A 26455-nucleotide genomic window follows, 5' to 3' on the forward strand; every position below is an offset into this window, starting at 1 on the left:
ATGTGGGTTTTTATAAGAGAAACACAGAAAATTTGAGTTTCGATCACTTATTTACTCTTCAGGTTTTCCAGTACTGTGTCAGAACTTGAAAAGTATTCCAGAAAATATCATCTCACCCTTATGATATTGCTATTATACTCAGCTGGGCAATTTGCATAGTAAGTTATTTATTATCTGTGAGTAGAAATATCAGTATTAATCATTTAACTACATTTGAAAAATATAGGCTTCCTTCTTGCTACTATTCTGGTAGAGGCAAATAATTTCCTTTGGATGATTAAGGAAGTGATTGTGCCTGCAAAGCAGATGCCTAAAACTCTACCAGGTATTAATTATATGATGGGAGAAGTTCATGATGGTAGCATTTTCTCTTTCTAAACTCTCACTTAAATACAGGATTTGTTCAATATGTTTTGCTCTTCAAAAATAATATTCTTAGAAAACTCTTTAAACTTCCTCTTTGTAAAGCGCTCTCCTGCTACTTTTGACATCAGATTATCATTTTGTCTTTGCGACACTGTCACTGTACAGAAGACTGTGATGTCACCAGAATAAGTGTTTCTGTTAGAGGTGCTGGACGGCTGTGGGACTATCTATGGCTTTCATTGACCTGGATTCAGTTCTGTGTGCTGTGCCTCTGGGATGACTTCACCACAGTCAATAGTTCTGGCATTATGTGCATTCACATCACTAGATACTGTGCTGTTTTATTCCCCGGTGTGGAGGTGCCTTGTGAAGCAATGTACATCTGTGAAAAATGAGCAAATATAAAATTTTACACATAAAAGGTGTATTCACATTTTACCACATAAAAATTTTATGACTTAGCACTTACAGCAGATTTCACCTTGTTTGACTTTGGTCATGTGAAAATTCAACATCTATTTTAATCTGGTGATAGGGCAATGTATTCCAGACTAAAATGATTTTCTTATGGGGCTAAAATGGACAACTACCTGAGAGATTTGTCTCTCACTCCACTATACACAGCATTATGATGGCAAATTAAAAGCTTGGTCTTTAATCTTGCTTAAATTTAAAGGCTGAAAGTTGGATGGCTTGTCATCACCCTAGGCTCAGTGCACAAGGGCAGAATATGGATAACTCTGTCCTTCAGGAGTCTGAGTTAAAAACATAATGTTTAAACTTTCATCCTGTAATATACAACAGGTGCAATTGATTAAAGGAGCAGTTGAGCCACCAACACACCTGAGTTTTTTGAACCTTGTTTTAAGAAAGCTGATAATCAAAATGTCTCTGGAAATTGGAAGCCACTGTTCACATTGAGAAGTATAAAAAATCAGACACTAATGTGTCACTGAATTTGTTTTAAGCACAGAATCTTTATTATGCCAGACTAAAAAGTTGTTGCTGAGTTATAAGCAATGAAATAGTTCTTACATTTTTTAAAGAAAAGAGAAAATTTCCTGAACTTGTTTTTATTTTCCAAAATAAATGCCTAATAACATAGATACCCTGAACAGGGTAAGCCTTCCAGAAACAGGAAGATCTGCTAAAGTCACACTTGGAGATCTTTTTTTCCCTCTCTGCCTTCCTAACTGGAGCTCCCTGGCCTTTGTAGCACGGTAACACTAGGGAGCACACTTTCATCAGGAATTATGCCGTCTGCAGCATCTACCGAGGCTGGGAGATAGTCAGTTCTGCACATCAGCAGTTGGGCAGCGGGCCAACCCTTGCCCTGCTGCACAGAATGACAAGGCAAGCGAAGATGACAGAGCTAATGGTAAACAATGACAGATCTGTCGAGAGTCTGATGGGATGCATCTCTTGTTTGTTCACGTACAGTACAGGAATCAGAGCTATTTTGTTCAGGGTGTGCTTAGATGCCTGCTTGAACTCTTCACCCCGCCTTTTACAAATCAGACTTAACAGCGCAATGAAGAGGGGTTTTTTTGTGAGTATGAGAGACTTACAGTAAGCTCAAAACTAGGACAAGCAATTCTTAGAGAAGGGAGAAAATATACTTGCTCTTCAATTTTGTTTATTTTAAAAATTCCCTCATTCATATTACCAGTTAATAAAACCTTTTTGTGTAATTATTACTTCTAATAATGAAGATATTTGTTTATAGAATTAAAAGTGCAGAAGTACAGAAAAGAATTCTTTATTTGGAGTAGCTTTAGACTCGATTTTAATAATATAAGAACAAGCTACAATTTAAAATGCACTAAATTATTCCTTTCTTCAATAATTTCCAAGATTTATTTTCTTATTAAATCAGTTTATCTGCTGATTTATATTTTGATATAAGCCAAATGTGTTTATCTTGTATATTGTACCATTGCTTTTAGGAAGTTTAAAGTCTTTATTTAAAGTCTACATTACACATTTTATACTTTTGATACACTACTTTTTATTTTGTTATGGTGATCAAGTTTGATTTTTGCTAGGGTGTGGAGTTATGAACAGGTTAATTTTAACCTGTGTAACTTTGATATGATCACACAAAAAAGATGTTTGGCAATCCTCACCGTTTATACTGTAGAAAATCTTTCTTATCAGAAAAAGATATGTTGGACAAGACACTGCAAGAAATAACTAATAACAATAATAATAACAACAACCCCAGCAAAACAACAACAAAAACAAACACTGCAAAACCATTCCCAGGTCTTCAGCAGAATAGCTACTCTGAATCAGATCTATGGTTCGTACAGTCCACTTTTAGGTCCTTTTCATTATCTTCATGGAAAAATTTAATCTAACATGAAAAGAACAGCTGACAGGCAATCAGCATAAATTCAAAACAATATTTCAAGTGTTTCAGGTGTTTCAGGCTATTGATTTTCTTTACATTTCTCTGTTCTTCTCCATTTATGTAAGCTTGCCTGTCACCTTCTGTGTGCTGAGGTATGGTAAAACAGAACCTTACTGATTTGGTTTGTGTATTAAGAAGGTTGAAATATGTAGAGCAATATATCAGTCCTTGAGATCCTCTTGTCTTAGGGGGACTTAAGCAAGGGCAAGTATTTTTATTCTCTGGTAGAGAGCAACCCCCTCCCAAAGTATTAAAGTAGACTACTCAAAAAGATTTTGTGTATGAAGCAGAACCTACTGCTAAATAAAGAACTCCAGAGCTACCACATTCAATTAAAAAATTCCAGTTGAGAAATTCTGGTCTTCAGGGGGGTAATAGGGTATGTGATCATAGAATAATTAATTTCCATTAGGAGAATTGTATTAAATCAAATTATGTAGCTATTACTTTGAGTAGAACTTGCCTGAAATGAAATTTAAAAAGTGTTACCCCACATAAGAATGAGTTTGGGCTGCAATTCTAGAAGCTCGACACCTGATTCAAAATACAATCAAGTGAAAATCTCAGACTATAGAGCGAATAAATGTAAACTATTGATAACATGGCTGCACGGTCACTTTTTAAGCAGAAGTTCCCATTGATTTCAGTGTTTAAAAATCAATTCATTCTCTGCACAGATATACATTTAGATTAACAGTGATTATTTATCATATTGACTTTATCTGAGGATATCTCCCATTTCATATATATATGCTTAGTATTCTTGTTTAATACCCTGTCTGTTGTGATATTCCTACTATTCTGTGAAGAAACCATTATCTGCCTTTATGAAGTTTCTGTGGTTTTTATGCAAAGCTATAAGGAACTTCTTGGGAGACTTGTAATCTGCATGGAAGAACTCCAGCCTGTGATGTTGCAGCTCTTGTTTCCCATCTGCACAACGACGCCAGCCGGAGGTCACAGCTACACAATGGGGGTCCACCACACAAGGATCTACTTGCACACTCTATTAAAGCTAGATGCTGATCTAGAAGGCTTTACAGCCTAAAAAGACTGAAGAGTTAAAAGACAAAAAAAGTTGAGATAGCTCAGCTTCCTTGAGAAATGTCAATGACAGAGATGGATGCAACAACTAGAAGTGTAAAACCCTTCTTTAAATTCAGTAAACTGTGCAGAATATAAACTGTGCAGTTTTACCACTTCCTCTTGAAAATTTTTATTCAACTTCAAAACCCTAAGGTCTGATTATTTAAGATATTTTTGATAAACATAGAAGATTAAATTAAAAAGGGCAAAATGTTTTGCTAGATAGTCTGCTTATTTCAGAACTGTGCCAGATTTTACCACTTTAAAGATTTCCATGCCTTAAGAGTAAAACCCTTAAATATTTATCATATGAACAATTCTGCTAACTGGTAGGACTATATATGCAAATCTGGAATTATGTATTTCCAAAATGCTCTAGTCACTGTATACCTGATCCCATATGTAATGAAAATTAAGTTCACTGTCAAAATTTTTCTGAGAGTGGAAATATAAAATTAATTTAAATACTGTTTAATTTTCCCTCCTGTTTCCAGAAGGAATCATCTAAAGATATGCTAATCCAAGTGTATAACTTCTGGCTTGTAAATGGTGTGTGTTTTGGAAGCTGAAGAGATATGCCTGTTTAATAAGGGTCATAAAGAAGATTTAAATGCCTCTCACAAATGAAAGGTTCTACTGCCACAAGTTTAGCCCACATACAAACTTTTCATTCACACAAAACAGGGAAAATTCCCAGCGTAATTCTGAGTGAAATGAAATAACTGCAGAAAGTAAGTCTAGTGTAAGATTGTGAGGAAAGACTGCATATTTTATGAAAAAAATAATAAAAGGTTGAATTCTAACATCCCGTCATTGGTCAGTGGAAAATGGAAGTTAATAGTTCATTCCCAGGCTTCTATGTTATACCTTGGCTTCAGGAACAAAAAACCAACCAACCAACCAAACAATCCCACCATATTTTCAAAAGCTATTGTAATCACAAAATCAAATATACCATCAGGAAAAAAGGATGTATTTCACCTGTCATTTTAAAAAATCCTTACTAAATATAGAAACGTTCCATCTGATCTATTTTTTACTTTTTCACTGTAGAAAAAAACTAATAGAACTCTATATGGGTTATTCTGTTATACACAAATATTTTCTGTCATAAAAAAGTTACAGTGACTTTTATTGTTCATGTCTTCTCCAGAAATCACTTAGCATTTTCTTTGCTGTGGAAACTTGTAATAAAATGGTTATAAGAGGAAAAGCAAGTCACCTAGCAGTATAACCCACAGAAAAAATGAACAGTTCAGCACTTATTTTTTATGGGCTAGTTAACCTCTTTGGATTTATATAACTGCCAAAGCCTGACCTCTATTACTGCTGATCAGAGCCGAAATTTACTTCTATAACATATTATACTGACCACTTTAGAGAAATGAGGGAAAACACAACAGGCACAGAACCTACTTACTCTTATTATTGGATGTTCTTTTCCCTATCTCTGAGGCTTACCATTAACAGCTACACTGGGTAAACTGGAAAGCAAGTCTGTGTTCATGCACTAAAACCTGTCAGTAATGACCTATCAGTTTCCAAATGTGTAAGTGACTACCTAATAAATAAGAAAGGGCAAGCCCCTAAATATAGCAAAATCTAAAATGTGACCTACTGCCAAGTGTTAGGAGCTGAATTTCATTGGCTCCGAGTTCTGGTTTTGTAATACTACATGCATTTATACTAGGACCTTATTTTGACAGTTTGCCAGCAATCATCTCTCACTATCTGATTACCAGAAATAGGCTTTGTCTGTCTTTTGTTCTCTTTATGTTGATTTTTTCATAATGTCTTAGTTATTCCACAAATACATTCTGCATATTCAAAATGTTTGGGTAATTGAAATCCTATGTATAAAGTACTGTTATAATAGTGTAATTAAATTGAAATAGCCTGGTGGTCATGCATCATAATAATGAAAAATAATTTAAAACAATTAATTAATATTATCTCCTTTTCCTTAGAGTAACCCTGTGTACTTGATTATCTTGAGCCATGAGTAAGGTAAATGAAATGTGTGAAAACTCAAAGTGCTGTTCTAAACTTTGGTTGACTAATATGTCTGGGTGGCTTCACCTTATAGGTATTTCTCAGAAATTCTGAATAAGAATTTCTGAAAAGCTAAGTACATGTAGGTTTCTGGATGTATTATTTAGGAAATGTGGTCTTAAAATTTATGTTTATTTTATTGTATGAGTGAAATATAATTTAAATATAGTGATATTATCTGTTAGGACTGATATTTTTGAGATCAGTGTAATAATATAGAAGAAAGAAGGAATTAAATCTATTATCTGACTTTAAATTATTTAGATTGACTTGTTACTTATAATTTTACATCTTCTCTTTTCTTACTTTGTCTTATCTAGCTTTCTGACTTACAAGTTTTGCTTTTCCCACTTGCCAACTTTATTTTTTTTTCTTTATTTATCTTGCACTATTTTTATTCTTTGAACTCCTTTATTTTTTTAACAGAAAGAAAACAGACAAGATGGTATTATTGCACATTTGCTGGAGACACTGTAAACAGGAAAATCAGACTCTGGCAATAAATGCTAATTTTATTTATAAGAAGGAAGGCAGCATTTTACCACAAACCTTCAAGAATCATAAGTCAAGACATGGGAATTGAGACTAGCTTGAAAATCACAATTTGGGAGAGGAGAGTGACATCCTCTGTGTTGCCTTTTGTGCTGCTTACTCATTCAGATATGCTCTAAAAGTTTTCTAACTACAACAGTGATTAGAGGCATACTAATTTGGAAATTACTCTAGTGTAATACAAAAATGTCAGTAGCTGGGCTGAAGAACAAACTGATGCCTTGAGATACTTCTTAAAAGCTGCAATAACTGCCAACTGAGTGGCAAGGAGACAGCTGTTCTGAAGTCTTTTGCTGTGGGTGTGAAATGTACATTTGGCTACTGACATCATTGACCACAACTAACCAAAATATACAGACATGTGAACTTTAGGTTACATGTGAATTTTTTTCAATTTGATAATAAGCTCAGCTAATCATATGGTTGAAGGTGGAAGGAGGCCTTTTGAAAAGCAGTCAAACATCTCAAAGAGGTTTTTTGAGGATACATGTGTCAAATCATATTTCTAATGGTGACCTATGGGCAACCTCTTCAGGGTACCTTGTGCTGTTATTGGTGGTAATCTAGGTCTCCATTAAATTTTTGAAATCAGTGCTTTTAAAGACATTACAGTAAATGTATCAAGAACTAGTCGTATAAACCCTTATAGTAAATATTTAATTCAGAAATGCCTGGAGCATTTCTTCAAAATTTCTTCACTTTTGAATTGAAACACAACCTAAGAGGCCAAGTCTCGAAGAAAAGGACTTGAAAAGGTAGATTTACATTAGAGTGATAGTATAGGGGTATTAGAATTGATTTTGAAAATTTAATTTTCACCCCCACTGCTAGCTGCAATGATGCTAGTAGATGTTATATGAGTATGCTTGTTACTAAAGATTAGAGCTTGGATCCTTTTTAGTGGAAGTTTGAAGATTGCAAGCAGTCAGTGCAGCTGGAAAGAAAAAAAAATTAATAATGATTCTTTCTGTATTTATGTATTAAAATCACCTTTGACTTTGTAGGGGATCTGCAGATTCTCACTCATTTAATGGATGAAATAATATAAAAAGAATTTTATAGATAAAAATCCCCCTTAAATGACCCTTCTGAGAACTCTCTGTCTTTTCTGAATGTAGGATCTTTACAGCTAAGCTCCAAGTGCACCAATTTTTCTGTCATCCTAAGCGGAGTCAAAAAAGACCTCAGTGGTCAGTAAGTATTTACGTTTCTCTCTTTTCCCTCCTGAGACTACAGCAGGACTTGAACCATATCAAACCAATTAAAACTCACACACCAGCATCTGCATCAACCATTCAAATCTGCAGTATTACTTGGGCAAGGATCATATGAGGAAAATGGGTAAAATGTAAATTGTGCTAGAAAGAAAGCTTATTTTATAAGTTGTTTATATTAAAATTTTGTGTAAGACAGTGCATTACTAGATTGTACTGTTTTTTCTGTTCTTTCCTAGGAAAGTAAATTAAGACCTTAGTTTCCTGGATAATTTAATTTATTTCCTGGATAATAAAAGCTCTTTCTGAGCTTTTATTTTTATTTTATTATTCATTAGATGTAAACCACAATTAGGTCAATGAGGTGAAACAGGCCACTCAAGCAGACCTTCTTGGGAAGGACTATGCAAAAAATTCCTGTGCTCTAAGTAAAAAGTTGATCTTAAATACCTCTTCTCTCCACATGAAAGTACAGTGGAAGTTCATTTCTATATTCTTCTGTTTTGCTTTGTTTTAACTTCCTCCATTTGATAGCATCAAAAAAGGTCTCCAGATTCTCTTTTAGATAACCACTGTACACTTAGAAATAGGTTTCAGAAATGAGATTAGTTCTTCCGGAATGATGATGCTGAACTATTGACCTGCGGGGAGAGAGATGATGATGTTGACTTTCACTCTGCCAGGTTCTCTATCTCTAGTAATTTTTCCTCTAAAATTCAGTAGCAGTAGGTTACAAAGCAGGGGTCGAGGCAAATTACGTGGTAGCCAACGCACTGCATTACTCTATACCTGTGATCTGTCTTAGTCTCTTGGTGGTTCAAATGCAGGTGATGGTTTCAGTGCTGAAATAGTGAGGTGAAATGTAACTTGATTTAACATTTTAACCAGAAGGGACTGCTCTCTTCCTCTACTGCCTTGATGTAAGGCCTTTGATGATAACCAATGGTGATGGCAAAGTATATAATGAATGAAGGAACTGGGTGCTAGTACTACTCATAATAAAGAGCTTGGAGGTAGTTAAATCTGTGGGTTTAAATTTAGAATAGGCATGCAATTTGTAATGAATTATTTATTGGGTTAAATTTCACCAACTTTTTTTCTGTTCGCCAGTTGTCCACAAACATATGGCAAAATTTGTGGATTTATTCATTACCTAGAAAATATTCATTTATTTCCTCAGTGAATAAATTCTTGGCCTGCAGATTGCTCATGAGCAGTTCATAGGGAATATTCAGAAGATGCACTGTGTGTGTTAGTTTCCACGTCTGCTTCGATATGCTGTAAATTAGCACTATTATTATGACTAAAAGATCACACAAGCAGATGCTGTGCTGACAGCAATATTTCAGCTAGCCCTTTATTTAATTCTCATCAGAACATAACGTAGTACTCTAACATTACGCTTCTGGATTTACCTGCAGCATATTATAGCTCCTATTAAATGAAGAATTATTTTCAGTCTGGGTTAATTTACCAGCCCTATTTACATCAAGACCCCAGCATTGTGTTGGCACAGATGAGAGGACAGAGAATTGAAGTTCAGTCAGGAATGAATATTTAACAGCAGGATGTTATTGCCCCAATATTATCAGCAAAATCTATCTGGTTAAAGCCTTGCATAAAAGAAAAGTGCATATTCATATATTTTATTTACATTACGGTGCATGCACTTAGCAAAGAGAGAGCTCTTAATTTTTTACTCTGGCTGAGGGGTTTGCTTTGCTTGTTTGTTTTTTTCGTATGTTAGCAATGCAGAAGCATGCATATTTTAAAAAGGATATTTTGGGGATGCAAAAATAGGTCAGTAAAATTAACAAGAATTAATCGGAATATCCCCTGTTTGGAGAGGTGACAACATTTGCATGATGTCAATAGTGTATGTTCCCCAGATGTTAAGGATCACTTGTGCCCCAGTGGAGATGGTTGGGTTTGAGGGAATGATAAAGAAGTGATAACCACTTTAATAGGGTTCTTTGTAGAAGCCATTTTCATGCCCATCCTTTCCTTTTACCTACAAAGAAAATCCTTCAACTTCTCCCTGTACATATTGTCTACAGACCGCCACAGTACTTCTCTGCAACTCTCACTCAAGCAGAGGAACTTTTTCACTAATTTTGCCACAGCAGAGCATGAAAAATAACATTTGGGGACAGCACTCTAGAGGTATCTTCTCAGTTCCCCCAGAGAATTAGGAGAAATGGAGAAAACTTGTAATTTCAAGGGTCTTTGAATTTGTCTAATGTTCAGAGGCACATCCACTCTCTGGGTGTTCACTTAGTAGGTATGACTTGGTTTGAATGTTTCTTACACTGTAGTGAGGCAACTGGATCTATAAATCGGAGATGTGATGGACCTTTGCAAATAGGCAAATCTGAAAAAGAAGAAAAAATCTTATTTTATAATTTTTGGCAACTCAGCTCATGATAAAGTATTAGTTAAAAAGCATATGATATCAAAATGAAAGATGATACTCTTAAAATGTTATTTAATGTAATATAATGCTTTAGAATAAAACAAAACTGAAATATTCACTAAAGGAATACTGAAAAAAAGGATTATTTTGATTTTACCACAATGGTAGTGATTACAATTATTATTCCTAGAGGGGAAGAACTGGGTTTGGTGCTGTTCTTGGTTGAAATTGTGGTTAAAGACCTACAGCAAGCTGCAAAACTCAGGAAGAAGGACTCTTCATTGCTCCAACTGGAGCTGCATTTCTATGCAGTCCTTAACACAAGATTTATGAAAGGGGAATAAACAAACAGGCTTTTTTCCTAGTGGTTAATATCTGTACATCAGAAGTATGAAGTGTGAATTTGAAATTCATGAAACCAATTATATTCTTGAACTGAAGTTTCCTGCTGCATTCACTGAGTGTAACAAAAGTCATTGCAAATGGTTGGTGTGGTATAAGCAACAAGTGTGGAAGAAATTGTTTTAATCTCAGAAACTTGGTGAGACATAAGCACTTAAAGGAGAAAAGAGAAATGAAGTTTCATTATTTTGAGGGTTTGGTGGTCATATTGCCTGGTTTAAGTATTTTTTGTCACAGTTCTTGTCCCATTATGAAGTGCCAGTTTTTCTCTTTCATTGTACATGGAATGTGGGAATGTAAGAAATCCCTGAATTACACACCTGGGCTCACTGCCTAACACTGAATGGCTGCAATGCTTTGTGCCAGGAAGCCTAATCCCATTCGGGATCTGACCCAAATGATTCAATCCTATTACACCCAAAGGCATTGTGATAGCTTTTATAGGAGATTTCTGATATTTTTGAAATAAATATAGGTAATATGTGTACTTCAGGAGAGTAAATGCTGATTAAAAAAATCCTTCAAATTACTATTATATTTCCATTCTGAAATTATACCTGCCAGTGTAGCAGTGAGAAAACTGTTTGACCATTAGAAATACCTATTCACATATATCATAAATAGAAATAACTATTTCAACTTCACAAAGAACAATATATTTACTTGGTCTTATCGGAACTCTTTTCAGATGTAAGAAAATGAGAATATTTTTATCTCAAGATTGAAACACCTGTAAAATGAGGACTGTAGACTCAAAGACAATGGAAATATTTTTTAGCTATTTTTTTCACTTTATTTTAGTAATCATATTACTAAAAATTAAATTTGTAATAGAATTATCTGATTTTTTTTGCATTAACATCAGTTTGTCATTTACTTCCACCGAAATGCAAGTTCTCAGAAATCTTCATTGTATTTGAAATGATAAGAAGATATAAAACTTCAGATAGTTTGAAAATAGTCACTTTAAAATAATTTACCTGTAGCATTTTAACAGGTTCTAATTTTTTAAAATTGCTGAATTTTTATTCATGATTTAATTATTCATTAGTTGATATCACTAAAAAGATACTGTATCATAAAAAAGATAATGAAATAACTTAGGAAAAATGATAGTTCAAAAATATGTTTGATTATAGACCTCTTGCCAGCATATAGAAATAAATATTGGGGCCTTTAATGGAAAGATTATGAGCATGGAAGGACCTCTGACATCATCTGAGTTGAAGGTGAAATATTTCCCCTACAGCAATAAAAATGAATGTGCAAATTTTTTTTATAACCCACCCAGTGCCCAAGATCTTCTGTAACCTCTGTTTGACTTGTCACTTGGAAGACAAATTTGTTCATAGATCGTGACTGTCAGAGTGCCTTTTCCACAACAGTATCAGTAATTAGCTACGCCTTTTTAGTGCTCAGGGCAAGTACATCTGTCACGTTGAAATAAAGGGTTAGATTTTTCACAATTTTAGATAACATTTTAGCCTTCTGGCTTTGTAGCACCAACAAAAAATCCAAACTATTGACAAGACTGTGTCAATGGCTTTCTTAAATGTCTATGTGGTATTAATGTGTTAAAAAACCCTAAAAAACCAGTTGTAACTCTACATTTTAAAATATTTTTTTATGAAAACAAGAATTTTGGGAAAAATGGGGAGAGTCTGTGATCTGATTTTAGTTTAGGCCTAATCTTAAAGTTTGTTGAGCTTTTCTGTGACTTTCTGCATGCCATCAGTTTAAATTGATTTGGTGTAGCAAGGATCAATCCTTTGTCACTTAATTGTATTATAGCTGTCTGGGTCTTTGAAAACAATTACAGAGCTATCTATCAATCCAGCTGCACCAATTAAAATGACCTCATATAATTATAACTAATAAAAAAATTAGTTTATGCACATTGATTATGGCTGTCTTACCAAGAGGCTGGAGTTTATTAAAGAACCTCATGAACGAGATGGATTGCAAGTATAACGAGGTGAATCTGTGTTAGTATATGATATTATCAATCAAAAATACAACAGTCCAGGTATCCTGCACTTAGACAGGCACAGAACAGAAAAGAATGATGGGCTGCTCCAGAGTTAGCTGGCCCCCTGGTTGTCTTTGACATTTTCGCAGTCTAAGGGAATCAGGCCTATTTAATTTACAGAAATTTAAAAGAAGCTTCAGACACACATAGGGTTGTAACATTCATGCTGTTAGTTATTACAGTGTAGTCTGTTCTCTTGCCAAATGAGGAGTCCTCTCATGTCCTATGCCAAAATTAATGGGCATAAATAATGCATGAGATGCCAGATTACAGATTTGGTCTAACTAGGGAATCTTCAATTAACTAGTTTTAGCCATTTTGATATCTTGTGCTGCTTAAATGTTGCCAGTTGAAAGAAGAGAGTTTTTGGGCATAGAGGGCAAATTAATGAATTTATTAAATAGGTTTTGCCCACGTGAGAAATTTTTTCTCAGAGGAACATGAAATCCAATAAAACTTAGAACCATGGAATATCCTGAGTTAGAAGAGACCCACAAGGGTCATCAAGTCCAGCTCCTGTCCCTGCACAAGACAGCCACAAGAATCACACCATGCATCTGAGAGTATTGTCCAAACACTTCTTGAACTCTGTCAGGTTGGTGCTGTGACCACTTCCCTGGAGAGCCTGTTCCAGTGCCCAGCCACCCTATGGATGAAGAACCTTACCCTAATATCCAGTCTAAACCTCCTCTGACACAGCTTCATGCCATTCCCTTAGTTCATATATTAACATATTATTAAGTGACATATTTCTTCATGGAGGTTAAACATGTCCATGTTCTTTACTGCAGCATTGTATTGCTACAAACTGTTGCCTGTTATCCCTACTCCAACTAATTTGTCTCTTTTTTTGCTTAGCTTTTCCTCTGAAAGTTTTTCTTGGGATAATCTGTACCTTAAAAGTTTTTGGCCACATGAATTGAATTCTCATTGAAAATATCAGGTGCACATATGTACTGCTCCACTGTAAACATTCTGCACAGTAGATACCAAAACTAAGACAAGAAGGTCTACATTTTCTGAATTTTCACCCTTGTGAACTAAAGTAATTTTTTTGCCATATATTAATCTGTAAAACATTTTTTGGCATGTCTATCCCTTCATTTAGAAAGAATGAAACATGTTTTTCTTTGCTTTCAACTTAAAAGCTGTCTATAAGCCCATTTGTTTTTATTTTCTTGTGTTTGTATCTTTTGTTTCCAGGGCTTGACCTTTATAGGAAAAACAGCTGCCATTTAATGAAACTGCCATGAGGCAGACTACGGAACTTTAAATTGTATGCTTTTTAAGCTTCTATTAAATAAAATGCAACTTAGAATGAAACTCGCTGTTGGTGTGTGCTCACTCAGATGTGAGAAATGAAAAGACAAAACTTCCCAAATGATAAAATAAATCATCACATGAAAGTACAATAAGTGAAATATTTAATGTGTTGGCAGTCTCTTGCTCAAGATTCATGCAGCCATGATGCACGTATAAGTTATTACAGATAAAACAGTTATATAAATTTTGTAAGCTATATAACTTTTCCTTTACATGTTCCACTTTGGTTTTTTTAGGCCTGTGTGCTTTGCATAGACATAATTTTAACCATGGAACCTCCGCAGTAATGTTTTTAATATTTTCATATAAATACTGAGTATCATAACAGGTACTTTACATTCATACTGGAAATTTCAAATTTTTCTTTCCTGACTTAAAAGATTCTCAGGATTTTTGAATGTCTGTTTCAGCTATCATCTCATTGGGGTATATTCAAGCAATATGCTAAGATTTCATTATAACACCAAAATTCACCAAGGACATTTGCAAATTTGCAGTTCAGGAATAAAATCAGAATGTGATGACTCCTATTTTTCTTGTTTTGTTTAAATTTATTTTTTCTTTAAGAAACCAAATGTCACTTTTCACAGAATAGTATGTGATAAAGTTCACACTGTAGTGTGACTTCACACCATTTTCTCTCACTACTGTTATGACGAAGGACTATTTTTGACTGATTAAATAGAAAAAAAAAGAAGCTTTAAATTTTTGCCTTTTTCATTTGAAAATTACTTTACTCTTAAATAAGTCCACCATTAAATATTGGCTTTAATTTCAATCACAAAAAGCTTCTCATTTTAGTTAGATACACAAGCTTGGCTGCTTTGCACCCTGTAATATATACATAATTTTTTACTACAGGTGTTCCCAAGTATCTACTCTTGATCCCACACTTTTGCCATGTACCTATTTTTCCTGAGCTTCATTTACTTTGTGAAACTTCACACTTTCAAGGCAGGGAAACACTACAACTAGAACCTTCTTTTTATCTCCCCCCAAATTTATATGTCCTCTGATATCAAGAAAAAAAAAAAAGCAGGCCATGTTTAAAAAAAAAATAAGACCTGAGATTTTCTGTAATGTCAAATATTCACTTCATGATTGAATCTGAATAATTTTTTTCAAAATTTAATTTTTTTATTTGGCAGGAGGTTTTTGTTTGCCCATACTTGCTATTAACCTGAACCACTGTACTGAAGCATATACTGGAATAGATGGTTGAATACATGACACGACCAACAGGACAAGGGTGTTGATTGTCCCCATCTACTCTGCTTCCATGATACCCCACCTGGAGTACTACACCCAGCTCTGGGGTCCTTAGCGCAAGAAAGACATGGTGCTGGTGAAGCAGGTCCAGAGGAGGGACAAAAAGATGATCTGAGGGCTTAAGTACTTCTCCTACAAAGACAGACTCAGAGAGCTGGGGTTGTTCAATCTGGAGAAGTCTCTGGGGAAACCTTAGAGCAGCCTCCCAGTACCTAAGAGGGGCTTGTAAAACACATGGAGAGTGACACATCATAAGGGCCTGTAGTGATAGGACAAGGGGTAATGGTTTTGAATTAACAGGGAGTAGATTTGGATTATGTTTTAGGAGGAAATTCTTTACACAGAGTATGACAAAAACTGGAACAGGCTGCTCGTAGAATTGTGGATGTACCATCCCTGGAAATGTTCAAGGCCTGGTCTAGTGGGAGGTGTCCCTACCCAGGCAAGGGGGGTTGGAACTAGATGCTTTTTAAGGTCCCTTCAGATACAAACCACTCCATGAGTCTGTGATTCCATGACATTTGACATACGACAGTGATAGAAAGCACGATTATACAGGTATGGGCTCTAAACCCATGAGGTAACTCGAACAGAGAATCATGGACTGCTGTGATCCTGGTATAGTATACAACTTGAAAAACACTGCTCTAGTTCTTAATTAAGTACATAGTCTTGCATTATCTTCTTAGAGTAACTGAGGTATACCTATGTCGCGGGTTCGGTTTGTAACCGGGCAGAAACACCAATTTAGTGTAGTGGTTTGGTCCAAAATACTCATTACTGTTTATCTGCTGTGAGATAAGAATTAGGAGAAATGCAAAGCAGGCACCAAACTTGAAAGAATATAAAGAAGTTTATTAACAGACCTAAAAGAAGGGAAGGAAAAAAAAAATTATACCACCTTCAGAACTCTCCTCCTCCCCCCACCTTCCTCCCTTCTCCCACTGACAATGTAAAAAGACAACCCTTAAGATGTTCAATCTGTTTACCACTTCCATAATAACCTTGTTTAGTCCATTTAGAAAGAGAAGTCTCTTCTTGCTCATGCTATGAATGAAAACATTATCACAACGAGACAGCCGCCCACTTCCAAATATTGTTCAGTCCATTTAGGAAGAGGAGTCTCTCTGCCTGCGTGTGAGTCCTTTCCCCCGACTTGCAGCTTTTCCCGCAACTGCTTTCGAGGGTCCACTCTTGAAGTTTTTTGGGATACAATTTTAAGGTTGAGCTGTTCAGAAACAAAAACAGAGGCCCTTCTCCTTCCCTGGGAGCAAAGGGTCTTCATCATCTTCATCGTTAGGACTGTCTCTGGGAGCATCTCTAGGAACTGAGGTTTTCTCCTTTCCTGTTTGGAGCAAAAATCCTCATCTGGTTCATCTCTCCCTGTCCAAACTTCTCATGCAATTACAGCTGCGTCAGCATCTGCCTATCTCAGCACAGGTGCTTTTGCTCACGAGTTGAACACTCCACCCCCCATATCTTCATGGAATTACAACAGGATACTCTGATATATCATAGCTTCACAACAGAATTTCAGCTTTAAGCATCTCCTCTCTCTCTTCCCTCAGGTTTTCAGCTCTTCACAGCACTAAAAGGGTTAATCTCACCTTGGCCTTGCAGCTTTGCAGCTGGAATGTTGAATTTTTCTTATCGAAGTGGAGAGGGGGGAGAGCCGAGCCGCTCCGGCTGCCCACGGCAAGGCAGTGGGGGGGGTTCCACGGCTGGAACAGGTCCATGGCTCCAGGATGGCCGTGGCCTGGCCCCCACACGGGGCCTGCAGCCACCTGTGCCAGCGCCGGAAACGAGAGAGAGCTTGGGGGGGAGTTTGTCTATTCTTAAATGTGGATCACAGAGGTGTTCACAACTTTAAGTGGCTTAGAGAATTGTCCATATTCAAACTGGCCAGCTGATAGGTTCTATCAGTTCCCAGAGGAAACTGTAAGCACCCCTTAGCAAGGACATCCCTTCCGGGACTATGCTAGCTAACCTATGACATCCTAGCAGAAAAAGAAAATTCTTTTCTATTTTTGAAAGCTCTTTTCTCTCAGTAATTAAGGCAGTTTTTAATTTAAAATTGATGTTTCTTCCTGAGTAAATGTTCCTTGAGATGGAAAAGAGCCATAAGTGGTGACTCCCAGAATGCTCAGTTCAAAAGTTAGCACAAACCTTATCTGAACAATTCAAAGGTAAACATGTCTGTAAATCTTGTGAGGAAATTTGTCTTAGGCAGGCTTTTTAGTTTTGGAAATGCTTTAAAAAAGGGATCACTTGAAACTTTTTGTATATGCACCAAAATTCTAAAGATCTGTGGAATTTTACAAATAATTTCTGCACATGAATTTAAGTTTTAACACTGGATGCAGCTGAAGAACAAGGATTAAACTTTTTATCAGTCAAAAGTGGTTAACAAAGTAGATTACATCATGAACATTTGTAGGTTTAAATTTTAGCTGAATGCAGATATTTGCCTAGGAAGGGTAGCCAACATGTTATAGAACTAGAAGTAAATCAGTTTAACTCAGGACTGTCAAGTACACAGCAATGTATTAAATAAGTAAGTGTAATCTTAAAACCTGTGGTTCATTCACAGATCTATGGCATGAAAAATGTAATACTGGAAAGCTGGCAGCATAAGACAATTTACAGGAGTCTTCAGGTGTTGCAGAGCAATTATTACGTTCTTTATCCAGAGCCTGTAAAATGTTCGCTTGACAAAATGGTACATATCTGAACATTTTGTCACTACAGGTGTCATACATATCAAACAGAAGAAAGATTTACAGTGCTCAGAGATAATAAATGAAATGCATTTTCCATCCAAAATTTTGAAACAATTATAACGTTCATAAATCCCAGGCATTATTTCTGCATGTCTGTAAAAAAAGGACTTGAATCACAGTGGGAATCACGATGTATTGCTGCTTTTGTACTATCAAACATCATAATTGTATGCAATGTCACAAAGACGTTCATGTTGCAGATGGAAATGGGATGAGGTTTGAGGGCTTTCCATGACTAACTTTTTGATGGATTCTTTAAAATCATGAAGTTGATGCCAGGGGAATTAATTTAATTGTGAGACAACAGCAGCAACAACAACAACCACCACCAAGCTACTTATTCTAATGGGAGAAAAGAATAGAAGAGAGAGATAAGTGTACCAGTGCTAGATAGAAGTAGCCTAGAAAATCACTGAAGCATATCAAAATGATGAAATTAAACATCTGGAGAGTCATCCAGTAACTTGAGAGAGGTTGCTGTAGTGAACCACATCAGGACCACCTGTCAATTAGTGAAAGAGCTCAGAGGAAATTAAAAAGAGAATTCATAAGTCAAAAGAAAAGTGATAAGAGAAAAGTGACTTCAGATTATGATTTATTCAAATAATGAGAATGTCTTTTGCAAGAGATTTACAATCACACTCTCCAAATCCCAGGAAATAACTGTCAAAATTAAGTCTATTTCCTTAACATCTTCAAAGCAGCAATCACATAAAAAATGAGTGGGATGGTGGAATGCATCAACAAACCAGGTGTGTAAAAAATAGTTTATGTAGGTTGAGATGTTACAGCCAAGGTGCTTTCAGGACTGAAGCTTTCAGGTCATTGTGTTACTTTTCAGAGCAGGCAATATCTCACTGCTGATGACTCGTTAAAGCAAGGACCTGCTGTTAATTGTTGCAAGGCTTTACAATGAAATTCTTTTGAAGTTACTGTGTACATATTTTGATGCAGGGGATTAAAGATAACATAAAAAGGAGGAAGTGTTTGAAGCACTTACATGCATTCTTTGCACTGAGATGGATAACCTAAGGTCAGAGTAGCTTCCATATATGTTCAGGTAGGCATATTTGAAACTCTATGACATGTTCAACATGGTGTTTCAAGAAAGCACAATTTTTTCCCTAGATGCCTTGTATAATTTTGAATATGCTCTCTTTATATAATCCTTATCATTTCAAGTCAGATATCATCTCTGTTGCCACATGAATGTCAGTTTCATCCATTTACTAATCTTGCCAGCTAATGTACCAACCAGAACTTTTTCATTTAAAATTTTTAATAACTGGAGGTACACTTATACAGATAGTTATGTTTGCCATGTAACATTGAGCTCCTTGTCATGATTGAAAGGACTGATTTTTTTTTTTTTTTTGATCTGGTTTTCTTTGAGCACTCCTTCAGATAATTTATGGAGTATATTGTGCTGGTATCTGTCCTAATTCAACAAGTTAATAGCTGGAGACTCTGAGAGGTTAGCATACTGAGCTGAGAAGAGATAAAAACAGCTTAACTAAGCTATAAAGCATTTAAACATGTTTTGTCTTAGGCTTAGAAAATCAAGCTTCTTTCCTGATATTCTTAGCCTAAGCCCATGCACTTGTCCAAACTCATTAAGTCCAGTCATGGCATTGCCTCAACCTTATCTCAGAAAGAAAAACCCCAACATAACCTTTACCTCTTTGTCACCTCTGCTCCTAGCCAGTCTGTTAGAACTTAGCCTTCTCAAAAGCCCTCTTACTACTACCCTCAGCAGACATCCAAGCACATACCAGGTCCTGAGGAGCGCATGGCATGATTGCTGCATAATGAACCAAGTTAAAACCAACCTAATAATGTACTAGATCCAGATCTTCTTAGGTCAAGAACTAACTGCATGGATAGGGGAGGAGTTAATTCAGAATTTGTTAAACCTGAGCTTTCTGTCCTGCATGCTGTAAAGTACAGCATTCACTGCTAAGTGAATTCACAGTCCTAAATGCTGATATATTTAATCTACTCAGTGTATTTAGTTTTCAATTGTTGCTGGTACTACGAGAGTATTTCAAGAATTTACCCTGTGTGTCTCTCTTTCCTCTGATCTTATGTATCAGATATTGAGACTGATTTGAGGAAGACTGTTGAAAATACATCTCCCACAATGAAAATAACTTTTCCGTGGAAAATATTGGAGTGATCAGTTTTGCAAAGAAATGCTGAGAGGTGCATAACATTTCTATATTCAGGATACTGGTTTTAAAGATATGTTTGATTACAGGAAGAAATCAATACAGTTACATTGACTCACTCTATATGTGCTGGTACATTGTATAAATAGATCCAAATATATTTTTGAAGACTTCTAAATTAATGCTACCTTGCCAGGTGGAACATATGTTTGCATGGATCAAGAGGAGTTGTTGCTGCAAAGAAGAAATCTTGGTTTCCTCATTAGCTGATGGAGCAGGTCTGCTTTTTACACCAAGTTTTTGCTGGCTATATCTATTTCAAAAAATGGGTATTTATTGTATTAATTTTAAAATATATGTGAACATCTCTGGAATGGATTTCCTTTAAAATAATTTTATTTAAGTAAACTTTACTGCACTGCTTTTTATAAGGTCACCACTGTTTCAAGTTTCAGGCTCTAAACCTGCTATATCAAAATTGTTTTAGACATTCCTGACTCAAGAATGCTTTGCCAGTAGATAAATCCCTTTCTATTACTAGAAGACAGTACACATAGGACAAACAAAAAGAGTACAGAAAATTGACAGAATTCAATTTGTTTCTGATTGTGTAATACATTTGGTATTATTTTATTAACCCCGATGTTATACAAGAAATTTCAGTAATCCAATTGTGTCTCAAGTTTAGCTCCCTAAATGGGTTCCTTGACAAGGATGAGTTCATATAACTTACCATCAACTTATGTTCACTCTTCCCGTGCAGTTACTCTCAGTATTATGTGAATTAGATATTACAGTGGCTCATTGCTCTTGCTCTCTCAGAAACCACTCCAATGGATTTCTATTTCCCACTTAATAAATGTGCTGTAGATTTCTGGTAGGAGTCCTAGAAACAAATCCTTTTGGAGAGGACCAGAGACATGTCAAGCAATGCTCAGCACATTTCTGCCTAATTTCAGGGCAAAGGAGAAAACCAAAGAAGTTTCCAAGCTAGTAACATGGATCTAATAATGTGGTTTTGAGAGTGGGCTACCTGCTCTGACAAGTCAAATTCAGTGAATCTAAATGAGCAGCACTTAATTTCTTTGTGTCTGGCACTTTATTGCTGGGCTGATGTTTTGATCCAATACCAGATCCATGTGTTTCCAAGTACTTTTTCTGCAAATCATGCTGACTCTTCACAATTAAAGGTTGTGTGGGTTTCTCTCATTACATTTTTGTCCTTACTTCCACGTATCTGGCATGGAGTTGAAAGTTAATATTTCATGTATGTATGTTTTTCTGCTCATTTTGACTGCCAGAAAAGAGCCCAGTAATAGTATTTTTTATTTTTACTGAAGAGTCTGGAATAACTGGAAGATTCTATAGTCTATTAGCCCACCTTCCTTTCCCAAAACATTGCATATTACATACATGTTAGAGTTCAATGACTGTACTTCTTAAAGTGCAGTCTCTTCCATCAGCCTGGTTTCCTTTCATTAAAGAATTTTTCATCAATAAAGGGTTATGGATTTCAAGTGAAACAAAACCACAATGAGGCTGTGATTTGGCTTTGATAAAACATCAAGGAATTTGAATTGCTATTGCTTTGGTATCTTTACATCTGTCACATAAAGGGTATTCTTTCACAAAAACACAGACTTTATTTTCTTCCTTTTTTTCTCAGCCAGTAATATACCACCTAAATTTCACATTCTCCTTCCAGTAATATTCTGATAGAAAAGAACAATTTTCTCTTGAGACAAAATTTTCTCTAAACAACCATTATTCCCTTAAATTTGTAAAATCAGACTGTAGTGCTTTTTTGGATGATCTTTTCCAGTCCTGTCTTCATGTACATTTGGAATCAGAAGTATGAATTTACTAAGCAGATGTTGAGCTGGGGATAGCTCAAAGCAACTTTGACGAATTCAAACTTTTTGTACTCTTCAAATTTTTATTTCAGAGTGAAAATGATCTTAATTAGGAGATGAAAATATTATGAAATTTTGGTTAATCACAGCACAGCAAAAAATAAAAAAAAATCTGTATAGTGACTGTTCACAGAATCATTTGCAATAATTAGTGGCAAGCAATCTTGCCATGTACTGTCATACATATTCATAGCAACAGTTTCTTGAACTTTATACCTCCAGGAATACCTGTGCAATGACATAGTGCCTTTTACAACAGAACCTGGATTCTGACTGTGAAGGCAACTGATGGATAGGTTTTTGCTTTACATATTTGTGGATAATTTGCAGGTGGAAGAAATGGCTGACCTTTTTGACTCAGTCTGAAGTGTGCAGTCCACTAGCAATATAAATAGGACAAAATTTATTGGGTTGAAGTACAAGATCATTTATGGAGTAATACAATTTTGCTCTGGAAGCTGAGAGCCACTGGAAATGACAGATGAGGAGAAAAGTCCTAGCTATATTATGTGGTCACAGAGTGACTCTGTGTTATGATAAAGGAGAAAGCAATCCCAACTCAAGGAAATTTCAATTGAAGCCCCTATGAGAGAGATATTTTTGTACAAAACCTTGCTGGAAGTTCCTTTATAATGATGAGAAATCAAAAAAGCGTAATAAAGAGGTATATGAATAACATGAGACCCAGAAAATTTTTACTTATTTGGAGAAATTAAAGCTCATAAAGGATCTAGTTCTATAAAAGTTATACATAATAGATTAATGTAGTGGAAAAATTAAGAATTCTCCTAAAAACCCGATAAAAAGTGCAAATTGTGAATAAATTTAGAGTAGAATAAAGCTGATATGAATCTCTGAAAGAAACCTTGTGTTGGAATAGTGAGGGGAAAATGTTTGTTTTCAAGACTGTGCTGACAACACCCTTTACCATTTTGTTTTTATGTTTGTGGGTGCATATGTGTTAACCCACAAACTTCAGAAAACAGTACCTTTGCTGCATTTTATTAAGCTTTTTTTTTTTTTTTTTTTTTGTGTGTTGTTTTTTGGTGTTGGTTTTGGTTTTTTTTCCTGACACTTACCTTGCCTGAAGAGAAACAGCAGTATTGTCAGCAGACGTATCCTCCACCTGCTTTAAGCAGATCTGGTTGCAGCCCTTGAAGACTGCTTCTTTTCTCAGATTAAAGCTTATTCACAGGAAAGACTTTCTTCCTTGCACTCTGATAACTGCTCTTTAGAGTGCTGTCTAGATAGGTAAGATGGGAAGACAACAATAAAACATGATCTAGCTCTCACCTGTCAAATTGTGAGTTATGTTTCAGCAGAACTGAATGTAAGCTAGTTAAAAATTATTTGCATTGTCAACAGTGTTGTTCATCAATTGCAGTGTCCCATGTACACCTGATGAGATGGAAACCTTGTTTCCTTTATTTTTAATTCATGAAGCTTTTATACGTCCCTGCTATTTTTAAAATTCCCACATTGGCAGAAAGTTATTTCTAAAGGCAATGCAAACTCATCTACAGCAAATTATAAAGATCTGCTGTAATGAACAAGAGCAGCATAAGACCTTTGACTGTATTATGTCATGGGTTTACTTGTTTAAAGCAGGAGAAGTGATTTTAAATTGTTTGAACAAGGTTCAATGCAGAGTATGTCTATGTCAGCTGTTACAAATTACACTAATGGCAGAACTGACAGTTTCCCAAATAAAAACTTTTTCCAGGGTGAAGTGCTTTATTATAATCTGGAGCTACATGTTTTCCATGTACTTTATGACACTGCTTTTCTGCAGCCAGCTCTTGATGGAAGAATGTCTGTGAATAGAAACTGAATAGGTTTGCATCTGGCACTGGACCCAAGGGTGAAGCTGAACCTTATGCCATTTACCTGTGGAAATATTAGAATCATAGAATGAGTTGGACTGTAAGAGTCCTTAAAGATCAAGTATTATTTTCTGGTTGTTTTTTGTTTGGTTATTTTGTTTTGTGACAGAATTTTTTTATTATTACGTCTAACATGCTCATCTTAAACAAGAAAAACACTAATAAAAGGCAGTTAATGTTTTTTTCATTATTTCAATTTCTCTATTGTGCACAGAAGTTGTAAGCACTTGTGTGCCCTTAAAAGATTTTCCACGTATGTATTCCTATGAATGTGCTTGCATCTTCTCAAAATCAGGAATCCAGGCAATATTCTCAGGTAACAGCATAGCAAGCACCTAATTTAAAACATAAAATTGAGCTGCAGTTCCTGCCTTGATCCTGCAATAGCTTTGGTTCAGATCCAATCAAAGAACTAGTGAAATTATTAGGAGTCTTTCTTCTTACTTTGATAGGGCTTGGATTAAACTGCTGATTTTTAGCAGTACCTATTATTCTGCAGTGTTCACTTATTAGCTGAAAGACACCTGTCTCTCGAATCAACCAAAAAATCACACTGCCACATCAGGAGCATGATAACAATTCTTTGGATACATCACTTCTTTGGGATATTTATCACTTTTGTCTGACCAGATCCATTTCTACTAAGACTAAAAAAATTAACTAGAAAAGAAAATAAGAGAAAAATATTTGTTAACGAATGATCAGTCAAGGGATGCTAAATTTGCCTAGATATTGAAAAAGTCCTTGTTTATATACAGCTACAGTCTGATGAGAAGATATTTTGGGTCCTGCAGATACAAGAAAATTGGTGAAGGATTTGGGACCTTCCTTTTGATAATTTGTTTTTTCTGCCTAGGATCCTAGCATGCTAACTTTATGATGATTGTGTCAATAGTATCATACCTATATTTTTCCTAGCAAATGTATGAATATTTTATTTTATTCTATTCCTTGTTTGTTTTTTTTTTTTTTTTTTTTTCCCTCCTTATCTTGTATGACCCACCTAAGATACAGGACTCTTTCTGAGGCAAGTAGGAAGCCAAAGTTCAAATTGGGTGAAGATGAGGAAGAGATTAATTACTTAAAGTACTGCTTGGATGAAACTTACTGCATCCACAACCACAAGGTTTTAATTTAAGTGTAAAAGTAGACTGTCAGCAAATTCAGTCTTCTGTTTTAGAGCTTGATATGTGCTTTTGAAATCCACATCTCAATTTGCTGAGCTATCTGAAAGCCCATGTTACAGTGCTAAGTGACTAGGTACATGATTCAATCTTATTCAAATTTTTTTCTCTAGATTGTCTTACTGAACATATTTTTGGGGTAAACATGAGACAAATATGTTATTTGACAAAAGTCACAACACCAGTTACGTACCCTACATAGACTCAACATCTAACAAAGAAGCAATGTCTTTTTAAAAAATACCATAAAAACTGTATATACTGTATAAACTGGACATAAAAATCAGGATTTTCCCCTATTCAGTTGTCCAGTGAGCACTGCTTGAAAGTTGTGCCTTAGTGCAAGAAAAGCTGTGAAAAGAGCTGTATAACAATGAAGACTCTCTTCTACTCTACAGTCCTTCTTTATGACTTTGAAGAAATTTAATCCTTACCAGTTCTGAAATATGTAGCTGCTAAGGGTGGCAGGATACCTATCTCTATTAAGGAAGCAGTATAGTTTGCATGTTTATCTGTATGTCTTCACACATACTGTACACATTCCCTGTGTATTATTTAAGTAGAAATGACTGTCAGTGAATAAAAAGACTGCTAGTTTGGAGTACAGACCCTGGACAGCCTTGAATACTACATATACCTTACAGTTAACTGAAATAAATTAGGAAAGAATTGAAATTAAAAACCTCTTTACCCTGTTTTCTTAAAAACAATTCAAAACATCCCACCCTGAAACAAATCAACCAAGTTAATCAACAAAAAACCAACAAAAAAGCCCAGACTTGTATTACAGAGAATTCTGAGGAAATTGATTCAGATAAGAATGAAAAGACTGTTGACAGTCAAATGTCAAAATGCAGAAAATGTTGACTGTCAAATGTCAAAGCTGCTTGATATTCTAAATAGTTTCAATAGTTTAATATTCCCAGAAACTAAAAGTCAATTACCAAAATATCATTTGCACACAGATACATCCAACTACAGGCAGGACAGAAGGAAACCTGTAAATTCTTAATCCAACAAGTGATGGTGGTGGTCCAACAACAAATACAGTTTCTGAAAGAGAATTCTGTACCTTTTAGAATGTACCATTTAACTAATGAATATGCCAAGCATTCCCTCCATAGTTGTATTAAAGGAGAATAAGCAAGTAACAGACTAAACAAACACAATAAAATTCAGGTTTCCATAATTATACTGCTTGATGTCTTAATTTATCTGGGGTTTTTTTTGTGTTCTACCATCCCTTTGAGTGAAAGAAGTTACTTGCCTTTGGTTCTGAGACCCAACCGTGACATTAGCTGAAAGTCCAGAAGACTGCAGATCAAGAAAATAAAAACTTTAAAATGCTGAAAAATATATGAACTGGGAATTCTGAATTTTGTTCAGAGAGACACACACAGTAAAAATC

Source organism: Coloeus monedula (assembly GCF_965178545.1).
Source record: "Coloeus monedula genome assembly, chromosome: 3".
NCBI lineage: Eukaryota > Metazoa > Chordata > Aves > Passeriformes > Corvidae > Coloeus > Coloeus monedula.